Here is a 14932-nt window from a genome sequence, read left to right as displayed (position 1 = left end):
GCTAGTGTGCCAGTATTCATCACATATCAGAAAGGCACCATAAGTTTGTTTGCAGTGGCAAAGCGAGTGTTATCTCCACCCGGGGTGGAAGGGGCCTCGCTTTCTCCATCAACACCACAGGTACAGGACAAAGGCAAGGGGCCAATGCAGGATGAGGGGCCTTCAGGTGAGCCATCAGGTGAACGAGAGACCGACTTCATTCTCATTCATGATACAGATACAGATACGGGTCCACAAAGCGCCAAACTTAGAGAGATCATTCAGGAGTAGCAATCAGAGATCGAAGCCTTATCCCTTGACTTGGAGAGGGCTAAGTGGACCATGAAGTACTTGGAGCAGAGGAACAAGTAGCTTGAAGATCAGCAGGCAATCATGGAGCTACAAAACATTCGTGAGAATCGTCAAGCTGCACAAAGGAGAAGAATTGAGTTCACGTCTTTGGAGCAAGAGATTAATGAGGATCGGGAGGCCAATATTGAGAGAGTCAACATGCACTTAGAGAGGTTGTTGGAAAAAGCCGACAAAGACCATGCATTGCTGAGACACATGGCTTTCCACTACATGGCGCGAAACAAAGTGTGCAAGGCCCGAATTAGGAATTTGAAGGCGAAATTGAGGAAGGCAATCAAGAAGCAAAAGAGGCAAAGGGAGCTCGATCGTCTTCAGATATTGGCCGAGGCCTCTTTATCCCAACATAACACTTGATGAAGAAGCTCCAGCCCAAATTTCAAGAAATTTGGGGCATTTTTGGTGTTTTTGCAAATTTTTGTACAAAAAAAAGGGTTTTTCTCCCTATGCGCCGCGCCACGTGGCGCGCGCTTACAATAGGAGGCTCCAAATGCAAAAAAGTTTATAGTTTTGGATTTTTCATGAAAAATTATGAATGTTGGTGCATGTCCAAGAAGTTTGGGCAAGTTTTGAGTCCTTAGGAGGTCAAAAACACCCTAAAAATGACCTCTCTGCCCCTAATTTCACACACAGGAAGCAGTCTTGGGAGATTGAAGTTTTGGAGGAGAAAATGGGCACCAAATTCAGAACTTCCACTTGGGTTGGAAAGTAGACAGGCAGGGCTTTCCAACAAGCACACTTGGGCTCAATTTGGACTTCAACAGGTGCCTCAAAATCAGCAGCAAAGTGGCGCGGCGCACAGAAGTTTTTGGCCCAATTTTTCACCTTCCAGCTCAGAAATTCGGCCAGTTTGACTAGTTTTGCTTTGTAATGTTAATTTTGACTTATCTTGATGTAATTGGGTGAACATGATGTAATTTTGGCACTTAGTTACTTGTTCTAGAGGATTCATTCTCCAAAAAGTGAAAATTTAATGAATGAATCAGTTTCCTACCTTATAGAGGCAAGTTGTTTTGACTGCCTAGATTTTAGTGCTTTGTTTAGAATTGGTTGAAACAGCTCCTAGAATGATGAGCTCGACCCCTAGAGGCAAGGAAATAGGTTGGCTTGCCTATATTATGTAATTTCTAAGTCATTTTCAGGGTTGGACTCTTGGGAAAAGTTTGGCACTCTATTGTACATTCTATCTTTGCATTTTTGGCTAAGGAAAGACCAAGGTTTTGCAGCACTGTTTGGGATCCATGTGGCTTTATGTTTTGATGGTGTGCTTCTCTGAGTAATTGTAAGTTTATATTGTATTACGTGTATCATTTTCAAAGCTTTCTTCTTCTGAATTTGAACAAATGAGTGATTAAGGTAGAATCCATAACTGCTATGCTCTGCCTTTGAATTTGTTTAAATTTTCATGTTTTCATCTGTTTAAGGAGAATTATTGAGACTCTCTTGCTCTCCTTAGCTCCTCACCAGCCTGATCTATCCATCTCACTCACTTTAAAGCATCAAAACGATCGCCTTCCTTGCCCCAATGAGACCTCTGCAGAAACTGTGCCTCATCCCCGAGCCCAAATTTGCCTTTCCCTTTTTTTCAACAAAACCCTCTAAAAAACCAAATCAAATCCATGCACTTAATACCTAGCCTAAGATTAGTTGCAAATTTAGTCATCTCGAGCCTAATCAATTACCTTTTGCCAAGATTGACCCGGAGAGAGCCCTCTCCTGTCCTTGTAGGGCTAGCTACGAGGTTGAGCGTGGTTTGATGTGGACCTAGAACCTTGTCTTTTCAGCCTGAGACAAATCTAGGCTCTAACAAGCTTAGCATTTCTCGCTGCATTTCTTGTGTATCTGCTTATATTTCTGGTTTACATTATTATATGCTGTTCCACTGTTATTTTTTCACTTCTGGGTTATTATATCATTTGCATATATTTGGTTGGAGTTTTTGCTGGGGTTTGAGGAATATTCTGGGTTAGGAATATTACAGTGGTATCAGAGCATAGATCTGGTTCAGCCTATGGAGCTAGCAATATATGACACTAGGGAAAAGCCCTACATTTGGTACAGAGGTAGGAGGTACAGAGACACTGGACGTAGGTTGGAGAATACCTATGGGGAGGGAGACTGTGTTCCTGTGGAGGACACAGAACAGGTGGAGCCTGTGGTAGACGCAGAATAGAGAGAGCTAGTAGTGGATGCAGAACAGATGGCTGACGAGGACATGAAGAGATTTGCGGATATGCTCCTCAAATCAGTGCAGGATCTATCAAGGCAGATTGAGGTGATGGGGCAGAGAATCACGACAGTAGAGGCCAGACAGCGTGAGAGCCCATGAGTTTTTCAGATTGGTGAGGGATCAGGTGCATCCCATCACTTGCCAGAGCAGCGTGATACTGTGCAGTAGGTGGCCTCACATGCCCCTACATGCTCCACCATGCCCACTTTCTTAGGAGCAGGCACGGGGGCTGTAGCCCAGCAGGAGGCAGAGCCCTAACATATGGGCGATTATTTTTCAAAGTACCGAGCCTATGGGCAGGAGTTCAGGGAAGCCCTCTCATTTAGAGATTTTGTTCAGCTCCAGCGGGATAGTAGACCCCGCGACCATCACAGAGGGCACTGGCATTACCATGATGGTGACACCCACCGTGCAGTGAGTAGATTCCACTTGCCCACGTTTGATGGTTCATTAAACAGTTCGGCAAAGTCTTGGGTGGAGAAGCTGGACATTTATTTCTAGCTTAACTAGATGTCGGAGGCAGAGGCCATCAAGGTGGCAACATTGCATTTGGATGGCGAGGCCCAGGATTAGTGGTTTCATGGGATGGTTACATTGGGGCACTCCACAGTGACAACATATGCCGAGTTTACCAGGAGACTGATGGAGCGATTTGATTGGAGGGATCCAGAGCAGCATTTCGTTGAGCTAACAAGGCTTAAACAGACAGGGAGCCCAGAGACCTACATTGCAGATTTCTTGAGGGTCTCCGTGATGGTGCCTGACCTATCCACGACACGGAGGATCTATATGTATGTTGAGCGGTTAGTAGAGCCACTTCAAGGTTTAGTCTGATCCATTAAACCAGCCACACTCCAGGACGCTATCAGCAGGACCCGGGACTTACAGGATGTCTTACCCAGGACCCGGACACCTTACCCCCAGAGACAGACTTTTCAGTTTAAGGGGAAGGATGTGAGGATTCCTCCTCTAAAGGGGAATCCAGGACGAGTACAGCTTGATGACAATGCCAGGAGGGAGCTGAAGAAGAAGCGGTTGTGCTTCACATGTCAAGAGCCGTGGGCACCAGGACATAGATGTGCTGCTGGCAAAGCACATTTTATTGAGGTCTTCTTCGAGAGAAGTGGAGAAGAGGATGATGTGGAGGCAGGAGATAGCCATGCCATACAGGGACCTTTGCCACCTCCACCGCTAGCAGCAGGTGGTGCATCTTTTGCACCTACCAGAGGGGCCCTTGCAGCATTGCGAGGAGTTCCCAAGTATCTGACGCTACGTGTACGGGGGACAGTACGTGGCCAGTGAGTATCAGTTTTGGTGGACAGTGGGGCGACCCACAACTTCATCGATGCCCAGATGGTTGAGCAGACATGTATACCGACAGAGAGCTTCAATAGGTTTTCAGTCTTGGTCCAAGGAGATTAGACCATGACATGTGCACGTTATGTTCCAAAGCTTTCAGTGATGATGGGCACCTACACGTTGACTGACCACTTTTTCGTGGTCGATATTCCGGACACCAACATGATACTGGGTGTTCAGTGGCTTATCACTCTAGGGAAGGTCACGACAGATTGGAAGACCCTAGAGATGGAGTGGGATGATGAGAAGACAGGGAGGCATGAGAAGATACGGGGACAACACACATATCCACCTCAGACTGTTTCGGCTCATCGGATGGAGGCAGTCTTCCGGAAGGGAGACATAGAGTGGGCAGTGGAACTGCGTGCATCAGAGGCAGGGACTACAGGGCAGACAATACATCCAGAGATACAATCCATCCTTGATCAGTATGCCATAGTGTTTAGGGAGATTCCACAAGGACAGCCATCGGATCGGGGGTTTGAGCACACCATCGAGCTTGAGCAGGGCATACAGGCCATGATCACCACCCCCTATAGGCACCCCAAGGCCTATTGGGATGAGATTGAGTGGGCTATCCAGGAGTTGCTGGCTCTTGGGCATATCCAACCGAGCACGAGTCCTTTTGCTTCTTCTGTGGTGTTGGTGAAGAAGAAGGACGGTACATTGAGGATGTGCATTGACTACAGGGCCCTGAACAAGAAGACCCTGAAGAACAGGTACCCCATACCTAGGATCGATGAGTTGATGGACGAGTTGAGAGGGGCACGTTTCTTCTCAAAGATTGATTTGAGATCTAGGTACCATCAGATTCGCGTGAGGGAGCAGGACATTACCAAGACCGCCTTCAGGTGTCATTATGGGCACTTTGAGTTCTTGGTGATGCCTTTTGGGCTAACCAACGCCCCAGCTACATTTCAGTCCTGTATGAATCACATCTTCCGTAGTCACTTGAGGAAGTTTGTGTTGGTATTCTTTGATGACATTCTCATTTACAGCAGGACTTGGGAGGAGCATCTCCAGCACATTGAGACGGTATTGCGTATCTTACAGGAGCAGTAGTTCTATGCCAAACTCTCCAAGTGCGAGTTCGGTTGACAGAGATGTTGTATCTAGGACACATCATAGGGGTGGATGGAGTGAGGGTCCACGAGGAGAAGATCAGGGCCATCAGAGAATGGTCGGAGCTGAGAAACGTGACGGAACTTCGAGGATTCATTGGCATTTGTACTTACTACTGGAAGTTCGTCAAAGGTTTCTCACAGCTTGCTGCACCCCTGACAGATTTGATGAGGAAGGGGGCATTCAGTTGGTCAGCAATGAGCTATGGCTAATTGGAATATTTGATTTTGTCCAATTTTTGCCTTCTACAGTTATTTGTAAATAAAAAGTGAGGAAGGGGGACATAACTCACTTTAGAATAAAAAGTCACTTCCTAGGTAGCACAACGTTGTGACTTAAAGGGGAGCCAAGGGGCCCAAAGTGGGACGTAGAAATGGGGCCCACGCAGACACATGGAGCGACTGTGCAGGAGGGAAGAACACATGGCAAGAGGGGAATCACGCAGGAGGAGGTGAGCCTAGGAATTGTGAGAGGCAGAGGCTATGAAATAGAGAGGATCCCCCTCATTTTGGATCATTCAGTTATGGGCATTTTGAGCTAGTCGTTTCGACTTCTAAGCACGCTGGCTATTTAGCTGGTCTGCAGCACTGTTTAGTGCATTGAGTGTCTCAGTTCAGAGATCTCACCCTTAGCCCCGGGGGACTTTGAGTGCCTGCTTGGGCAAGGTATTTCCATCGGTATTTCAGCAGTAGTTTTATCAGCATTTTAGCAACAATTTCATTAGCATTTTGGAGGACTACGTAGCACTTGGAGAGGGACGCAGTTCTTTTTGGTTGTAGTGTTGGATTGGAGTTTTGCAGGTGGATTTATGCTGGGAGATTGAGCAGGGGTCCAACTCTTGTCTCATTAGAGGATTTTTGGCAGGGTTTCAAGGAGTGTTTCAGGCAGAGTTTAGAGGGGTTTTCTTCAGTGGCAGCGCATGGCATTGAGGAACTGCGCAGAACCCCAAGAGGGTGTTTTTCGGGGGTTGGCCATTCCAGAAAAGCTTTTTGGGTTTTTCTGGGTTTCTTGAGTAGAGACTGAATGCAAATTTTCAGCTTTTTCTGAGGAGGGGAGAAGCCCCAAATCATCATTTGTTTCCTAGCAGCAGCAGCAACACAACAACAACATTCACGCAGAGAGGCCATTCTTGTCATTCTAAGAGTATTTCTTCACTTTCCTTGTGCAAGTCGAGGTGCCATCTGTCTAATCACCTCTTGTACTCATTTTATTGCTCAGTATAATAAAATGACTTAGCATTTCTCGTTGCATTTCTTGTGTATCTGCTTATATTTCTGGTTTACATTATTATATGTTGTTCCACTGTTATTTTATCACTTCTGGGTTATTATATCATTTGCATATATTTGGTTGGAGTTTTCGCTGGGGTTTGAGGAATATTCTGGGTTATGAATATTACAACAACTTGCTGGACTATATTATGTGTGTATACCAATAGATATATACAAGCAGTGTATCAGGGGTAAAGAAACTGGTTATGGCTTCAAGGCTTTATTCATCAGAACATTGTAACATTTCACTGTGGTATATTAATGTTTTTAAAGGAGTAGACTAATTGTACTCTATTTAGATCTTGCATCCACACCATCTTCATTTTTATCATCCTTGGCTTCAATCTTGTACCAAATAGCCAAAAAATTTGAGATGTACACAATGTCGACAAATATGGGTCTATTATTTGCTCTTGTTTTCTTAGATTTCAATCTCTTAATCATGGTACTCACCCAAAATCAATTTTCATCTATTGATGATAGTATGATAATAGTTTTAGTTTTTACTATTCGAAACATATGAAGTCAATTTTTATAGAATAGATCTGTCATAATTGTAAATAAGGTCTATTTCCTTATACACAAAAGGCTTCTTAATAGAATCAATTTAAAAATCGAAACTTTTAATATATACAATTGTTGCTATACTTGAAATTATGATCTAATATGCCAATAACGAGAATATTATAGTACGTTGGATTAAGATAAAAGAGGGGAAAAAATTGCTTACTTTATACATGTTTCTTTTCTATTTTTACCATATGGAGTAGTTTACATATGCTAATAAAGAGAATATTATTGTAAGTTGGATTAAGATCAAAGAGGAAAATAATTGGCTTGCTTTATACATGTTTCTTTTCTATAATTTTCCTTCAAAAGTAATTTATAAATGATAGTGAACATTTTCTAAAAGAACATTTTTTTTCTCCTAATAATTAGTTTGTGGAAGATAATAAACATTTTTTAGAAATATATAAAATACATTTTCTATGATTTCTGGAATTTTTTAGAAATGTACAAATTCATTGCAACTTCCAATGATTTAAGCCAAAAGCAACAACAAACCAACCTCTTAATATTGCCTTCCAAATTCTCCCCAAACCTCCTATCGACGTTCCTTTGCACCTCTCGGTGCAATTTCTAGTTTAATATTTGTTAATGGGAAACTTACATCGATATACAAAAGAGATTTATCCTTGATATATAAGAAATAACATATAATAGCCAGTTATGGCCATTGTCAAGAAACAATACTTTGCTTGATTGAAGAGAGGATGAAACAATATTTTGCTTCACTAAAGTGAGGATTTATTATATCGAATCAGTTGATTTAACTTATATATTTACATTCAACTATTATAATTTATGACGATTAACTTAAATGTGTACACCTCAAATTTGAGGTTTAATTTTTTTTTTTTCCCTTGTCACTATTGACGTTTTAAAAGTTTTATTCGATATAAAATACATGTAAAAAGCAAAAAAATGTTCATACATCAAATTCCAGACCTATTTGCAAGATCCAGAGTTGGGAGGTCATAGTCTCAAACAATTCTTCTCTAGTAACAGTGAGTGTAGATATCAAGATCTGAGCAATGTGAAGGTTCTGTAATCAATGGTTTATGCACCAAACACATGCCCAATGAGTAAAGCAGCACCCAATAGTGGAGCAATGGGACCTCTCTATGGATCTAGGGTAGTGGTTTTCACGAACAAATATTTTGTCCATTCTGCCATAGGATTTTGTCCGGTCTACCACACTTTTTGTGGAAGATTCAAGGTAAGCCCAACCAAATCCACCTTTAGTGGTGGTTTCTCAACATTTGGTTTTATTTTGTGTTTTTCAAATGGAAAACTTAACCCTAGAGATAGTAAAACAAACACCATAAATTATGGATTTCCCTATGGCAACACTAAACCCAAGAATATTGAAACCAGAATCAGACAATTTTGGGGAAAACACTAATGTGTCAGAAGTGGGTTTACCAATGGAACATGGGGAAAGTAATGAAAGGGGGAACAGAAAGAAACATGAAACCTCCAGATGCACAAAAGTCGGAGAAAGACTAACTTTTGTAAATATCAAACAATACAAGAGTATCCTACAACAAGGACGAGTCAAAATAACTAGAAGAGTAAGATGGCAAGGGCATAGTAAATTTATTGAAATCATCCCAAAGGTAATAAGCTTCAACCAAAAAACAATCATAAGTGATACACAACAAGAGAAGGTAAAAATGGCGATAGGATTACAAGAAAATCGGGAGAATCTAGAAAATCAAGTTTAAAGGATATGTTTGCGGAACCAACAAATTAATTGCACTGAGGGAATGAAATAGCAAGAGGTGGAAACAAAGAGGGAAGTTGAAGGGGAAGGCAAGTTGGATCAATACAACCCTAACTCAACTCCTTTAACTTGGTCTTCAGACCTACCTGTTAATGAACTAATGGAACTAAAGAGGAGGATTGAAGGGTAAAAAACATTGGAGATCATGGATACCAAATGGCAAGAGATCATGGATGCCAATCATAAGCTCACTCAGGAAAACAAGTTATTTAAAGAGGAAATAATCAAATTGCAAGCCAATCTGAAAATAGGCCAACAATAAAAGTCGATCACGAAACAAGAACTAGAAAGCAAATTAAAGATGGTAATTCTCTCAATGAAATGGAAGAAAGACACACTTCACCTCTACAAGAATATCAATAAGCAATAGCAATCACGGAGATCAAGGAAGCTAAACTAAAGGAACAATTTGAGGAGGAAAAATTGTGGGCACGAGTAATGAAAGGGTCAGCAGAGAGTCAAAGAGAACCAATATAGAAGCATATTAAGGTGCATTTAGGGGGGGAAAAGCATCTGAATGATAGAGCAACAAACATAATAATAAACGGATTGAAGGACTATGGAGAAGGTGGGCACATTGATTTAAGTTAATTAAAGACTTTTTAATGAACAAGTTGGAGTGGGTAGGGCATATCCATCAAACAAGCAGAATTGGTAGAGTGTTACAAGATGGCGAAAATAGGAATGTAACGATAACATTGAAAAGCATAGAGGACAAGAACAAAATTATGAGGAACAAGAGGTTTCTCAAGGGAACACATCTCTTCATATATGCATATTTAACCACATTACAATTAAAAGAGAGAGGAAAGGAATGGGAAAAATTTGTAGCAACAAGAAATGTAAGAAATAAGGTATGGATCTATAGAGGGAAAATTCATCTCAACAACGAAACAACACAGTGTAAATAGGGAAGCGGTGCTCCCTAGGTACACCTCTCAATAGTAAGCTAGAATTGCAAAGATTATCCTTGGAGGAGACGGTCTGGTTTAGGGCCCATAGCTGAGGGGATGGACATAATTGTCCTCCCTAAGGAACACAAGCATGAGGGCTGCAAAGTTCTGAATTTTGAAGTCTACACAAAGATTTCAGTATTTAATGACATAACTAAAAGTGGAAAAGGCTATGGTGGGGTAACACTTTTAGTAAGAGAATCTTGGGAAAAAAGCATACAAGTGGAAAAGGAAGACCCAAATGAGCAGTATATATGGATAAAAATCGAGGTTAAGGAGCTCATAATTTACCTTGCAGCATGCTACTTCGCTCCCCATGGTTCAAAATTATATAAGAAGAATAAATTAGACAAAGAGGACCCATATGCAGCCTTAAAAATGATATATCAACATACAAGCACAAAGGATAAATCATCTTAATTGGAGACTTTAATGCTAGAACTACAGATAACCAATCTCTTTGCCTTAGTAATAAAGAGGGTATAGGGAACAACCCTTTATGGATGGAAGAGGAGGGGAGCCAAAAGTGGGAAAGAGTATCTTAAGATGAAAAAGGAGTTATCACACAATATGGGGCATAATTGTTGGGAATTTGAAACTTGTATGATTTGATCATATGCAATAGTTTAAAATATTGGCCAAGTTCGGGTGACATTACGTGTCACACCTACAATGGTCAAAGTGTAGTGGAATGTGTTATAAGCTCAAAGAAACTCATAACAAGTTTCATAGACATATAGGTGAAGGATTGTCCCATTGAACTGAACTCATATCACAATCCATTACATGTAAAATTCAACATACAAAAAGATAATTAGCACCAAGAGGAGATGCAAAAAAATGAATAGAAAGAGGCTACCCAATGGTACAATACTTTTGACGCATGAAAACCAAGAAAACTTTCGAACAACCCTAAAAAAGAAGTTGCATGAAGGGGGAACCAATGGGATGGTCAACTCAAATGTGAAAATTATAGGCATCATAATGTTTACCTCTATTATCCTCAAGGCTCTCAATTCTTACAAAAGGTCCAGGCCTAAAAGAAGCAACAACATTAACTTTCCAGCATGTTGAAGAATGTAACTAGTGTCGATTTTCATAATTGTATTTGAATATATTTATCAAAAGAAAGAAAAATGAATTTTATTATTAAATAAATTGCCTTATGAAAGCATGGGTTTCATGCTTGGGTCAATTTTTTTTAGGTCAAAGCCTCCATTGAAGGCTTCTAGGGTTTATGTCAAGTGTCCTTGTCCATGTCATAATGCAAAGAACCCTTCTTGGGAATTATTTGTCAAGAGAGAAAATTTAATGTAAAATAGGTCAATTAGGCCTCCTCCACCGAGTCAACCTCGAGGAAGGAAAAGTCGGCCTCAACAGGGGAATTTGACCTCATCAACTCACCATATATTGGAACAACTCATCTCATTTGGAAGATCATCACACACAAGTTTGAATTGCAGTAGTTGGAAGCAGTAAAAGTGTGAAATTCAAGAAGGAATAAAGAAAGGGCTAGCGAAGGAGAAGGAGGTCGTTATTTTGGAAAGGAATTCAAAATTCTCTCTCTCTCTTGTCTCACACGTGCAAAGGAACTGAAGCTGTTGGAGGGATGAAATTGTAGTCTTGAAGCTGCGCTGAAATTCTGATACAATAGGGTCAAAAATATGTCCTTGATGCAATATTGAAGCAGGGCCGATGCAATATCATTATAGTTGATCTTTGAAGGTTGGAAGAACATTTTAAGGGTTGACTTGGTGGAGGAGGAAGGTCTGTTGGTCTAGGGTATTGGTCTATCTAATTTGAATTACTGAAGGAAGAGTTCTTGACTAGGTTTTCCCCTATATAAGGGTTTTCCCTGGATGTGCGCCTACATCTGGTGTCCTTGATCTTCGTGTTTTGGTTTTGGTAATTGCTTGATGAACTAAGATAAAAGAAGAAAATAAGAAAGATAATAATAAGTTAAGGAAATCGCAAGTAATTATCAACAAGAGAAAATATTTCTGCCTTTCCAATTTTCCAACATGGTTTCAGAGCTAAGGTGAAGAAGGATAAAAAGGTAGGTTAAAAGATCTATTAAGGAAAAAGGAGATCAAGAAAAGGTCATTAAAGGGGATCATATAAGGAGATAAGTCTACCATCTACAAGAACTATGTCAAACTCAATGAAGGGGGAAAACAAATTAGAAGGAGCCTCTAACTACAGGGCCTGTAAAACGAGGATAGACCTCATTCTCGAAAAGAAAAAAGTTTTGGATCTCGTTCAAGGAAAAATCAAGAAGCCTACAGATGAATCAAGTGAAGCAGAAAAATAAAAGTTTAGAGAAATCAAAATCTTGGCTATGAACCTTATAGTAGATGGAGTTAAGGATAACCTAATTTCATACATATCTAACATAAATTCCGCTCATGAAATGTGTGAGGCTCTCTCTAAGTTATTCACAATCAAGAACATTGGTCAAATAGAAAGACTCGAGAATGAGCTAAGAATTGTTAAGATGACAAATGATGATACTGTTTCATCATATTTTATAAGGATATCTAGACTTAGAGATGACTTTAAAGCAATAGATGAAGTTGTCCTAGAAAAGGAGCTCGTAATTACTACCCTTCTAGGACTACCAAAATCTTGGAGTGCCTTTGCATCAGGACTTAACAGTTGGAAGGATACTCCAACATTTGAACAAATCTGGAATGCATGTAGTCAAGAAGAAGCCAAAATATCATTAGTAAACAACAAGGAGGAAGAAGAAAACACCTCAAATGCCTATTCTTCTCATCACAAGAAGAAGGGAACCTTCAATAAGTTCAAAGGACCAAAGAAGAAAGTGGACCTATCCAAGATTGAATGTTACAATTGTCACAATATGAATCACTACAAAAGCCATTGTCCAGAGAATCCAGGAAATAAGAAGAGAGAGAGGGAACATGAGAATCTTGTTAATGAAGATCAACCTAAGAAGAATAAGACTGAAGAATCAAAACTCAAGGACTTATACTACTAAGTCCTCTCTCTCTCTCTCTCACACATAGCCCTCTTATTCTTTTATCTTTGTTTTGATTTTTTTCCTTTATGTTTTGATTTCTAGAGTTTATAGGTCTAACATATCTTGTTAGAACATTTTTCATTTTGATAAAGTTGTAGGTATCCCTCAAGATTGGATTAAGAGGGAGCCCTCACCATTTTACCAAAGATAAGTATCTTACTCCTTGTCATATCTTTTATGTTTGGTTTCCTTCTCTTATCAAGATGTGTTTGTATTGTATGCTAATAAATTTCTCTTTATATTTCCCTTTTTTGAGGAAAGCCTGCAAAATACACAAAAGTTATGAAGGAGACTTCAGAGGATAAACTTGAAGCATGAAATAAGTTATGTTGCAAAGGAAGCCCTTCAAGAATTGATGTCATACAAGGTTTGTTAAGGAACAACTTGAGGTATGTCTTAAACTATAAGCTTTGTTATAAAGTTCTCTTCATGCAAAAGGTATGACCATTCTTCTTTTTAAATTTGCTTTTCATTACTGACATCGTTATGTCTAGGGTTTTGAATCATACAAATTATTGTTGGGGTGATTAATCATTAGATTGAAACTACCCTCATTATATTATTATTATTGTGGAACCCTAAAAAGGTTCACTATAAAACCCTAACCTAAGGGTGTGTCAATATTGATTATGAAACCTTAGTCTACTTAGGGTTTTTGATGAAATCTATTATTTGGATGTTCTAGTATTGTTATGATAAAAACCCTACCCTTTAGGGTTTTCTATTAATGTCCACATTATGTATTGAAACCCTAGATCTTTAGGGTTTGATGAATTAGGGTATAAGATTCTAGGAATGAAACCCTAGGTGTATATTAGTCCGATCAAAACCCTAGTCTGAATGAAATTGTTGTATACCTAATTTTGATGTATTGATGTTTGTGTCTTGGGTTTACCTAGTAGATATTATTGTGATATGCTAGTGCATGATTATGAAATCCTAGATATGTATATGTGAGTATGCTAACCTAATTATTGATGCTCATAGTTTGTGAATTCTAGGATTTGTAACAAAACTTTAGTAGAAGATTGATATTCTAGGATATAATGATATTGTTTCTAATATGATTTAGTTTTTTTGATAAAATCTAAGGTTTGCAACAAACCCTAGTAAAGTCTAAAATATAAATTTTGAAAATTGGTAATCCCTTAGATGCATTGTAGAACTGATATCTAAGGCTTTAGGTCTTGAAGATGGGTTCTAGGATTTGTAGTATATCATAAAATAGGTTGTCATATATCTCTAAAAGTAATATTGAGGCCCTAGATATAATGAGATTGATATCTTGAATGAGTTTCTCTAAGTCTTGATGATGAAGTCTAGGGTTTATGACAAATCCCTAGCAAGATGTTGATGTCTAACATATGTGTCTTGTAACTAGGTTCAAGTATTTGATGTCAAAGGTTTGAATGTTTTGATGCTTCCATTATATTGACATAATTAACTTCATGCTTCTTTATATTTGTATTTGGTTGTACTTGCTATTGAAGTTTTATAGGTACGTAATCTTCAAGATGTTGAAGATGTTCATATAAAACATGATGAAGGAAGTTATAAGATGTCATAAAAAGGAATGAAGCCATGAAAGGTTCTATGATGTTATAGAAGAAGGAAGTGGTTGATCTCCCCAAGTTAAGAGGGAGCATGGTTAGAAGAAAAGAATACATCTCCCCAGTTGAGAGGGAGGGCATATTATGATAGTCATGATGAATATCTTATAGAAATCGAAGAATGAATAGATCTACAATATATTGAGGATGTCTTGGTGCTGCTGAAGAAATGAAAAGCTTCTGAATAGTTGAATATAAATAAATAAGTAGCATGAGCCCCGAAAGTTTGTGTTTACTTGTATATGTATATTTAAAAGTTTATTACTGATTTGGGTTGTGTTTGAACAGGTAAATCTCTCCATAAAGAAGGACGAACACTTGGGAAGCATGCTTGGACAAATGGATATAGCTAGTTTATTAGGGAGAGATGAAGCATCTAATGGAAGATGCTTGGGAGGACATCTGGCCAACCTATGTGTTGATGTCTAAATCTTGAAGAGGGAGGGTGGCGCTGGTATTGGAACATTGACCTTGGATACACACCTAGATCCCTAGGTTGATGGTTAGCTAGTAAGCCCAATGGTACCTAGACTGGTTGAAAGCTTTAGTCCATCTTAGTCCCACCTTGATATATTAGCCTGTTTAGGAATCTAGTCTGTAGCACTGAATGCGTTGAACTCTTTGTAGTACATTTTGAGATTTTCCATGT

The 14932-nt window shown here is 39.4% G+C and overlaps 1 protein-coding gene across 3 annotated transcripts in view; it reads left to right on the top strand.

Moving 5' to 3' along the window:
* Positions 1–14932, top strand: part of LOC149192920 (ABC transporter G family member 39-like) — a 190412-nt gene that overhangs the window by 162857 nt on the left and 12623 nt on the right. The window lies entirely within an intron of this gene.

The sequence above is a fragment of the Pinus tabuliformis genome, chromosome 2_2 (assembly GCF_031772625.1).
Source record: "Pinus tabuliformis cultivar Carrire ecotype Pingquan chromosome 2_2, CPIR1, whole genome shotgun sequence".
Taxonomy (NCBI): domain Eukaryota; kingdom Viridiplantae; phylum Streptophyta; class Pinopsida; order Pinales; family Pinaceae; genus Pinus; species Pinus tabuliformis.
Note: the sequence above shows the minus strand (reverse complement) of the source record. Positions and strands in the feature narration are given on the sequence as shown.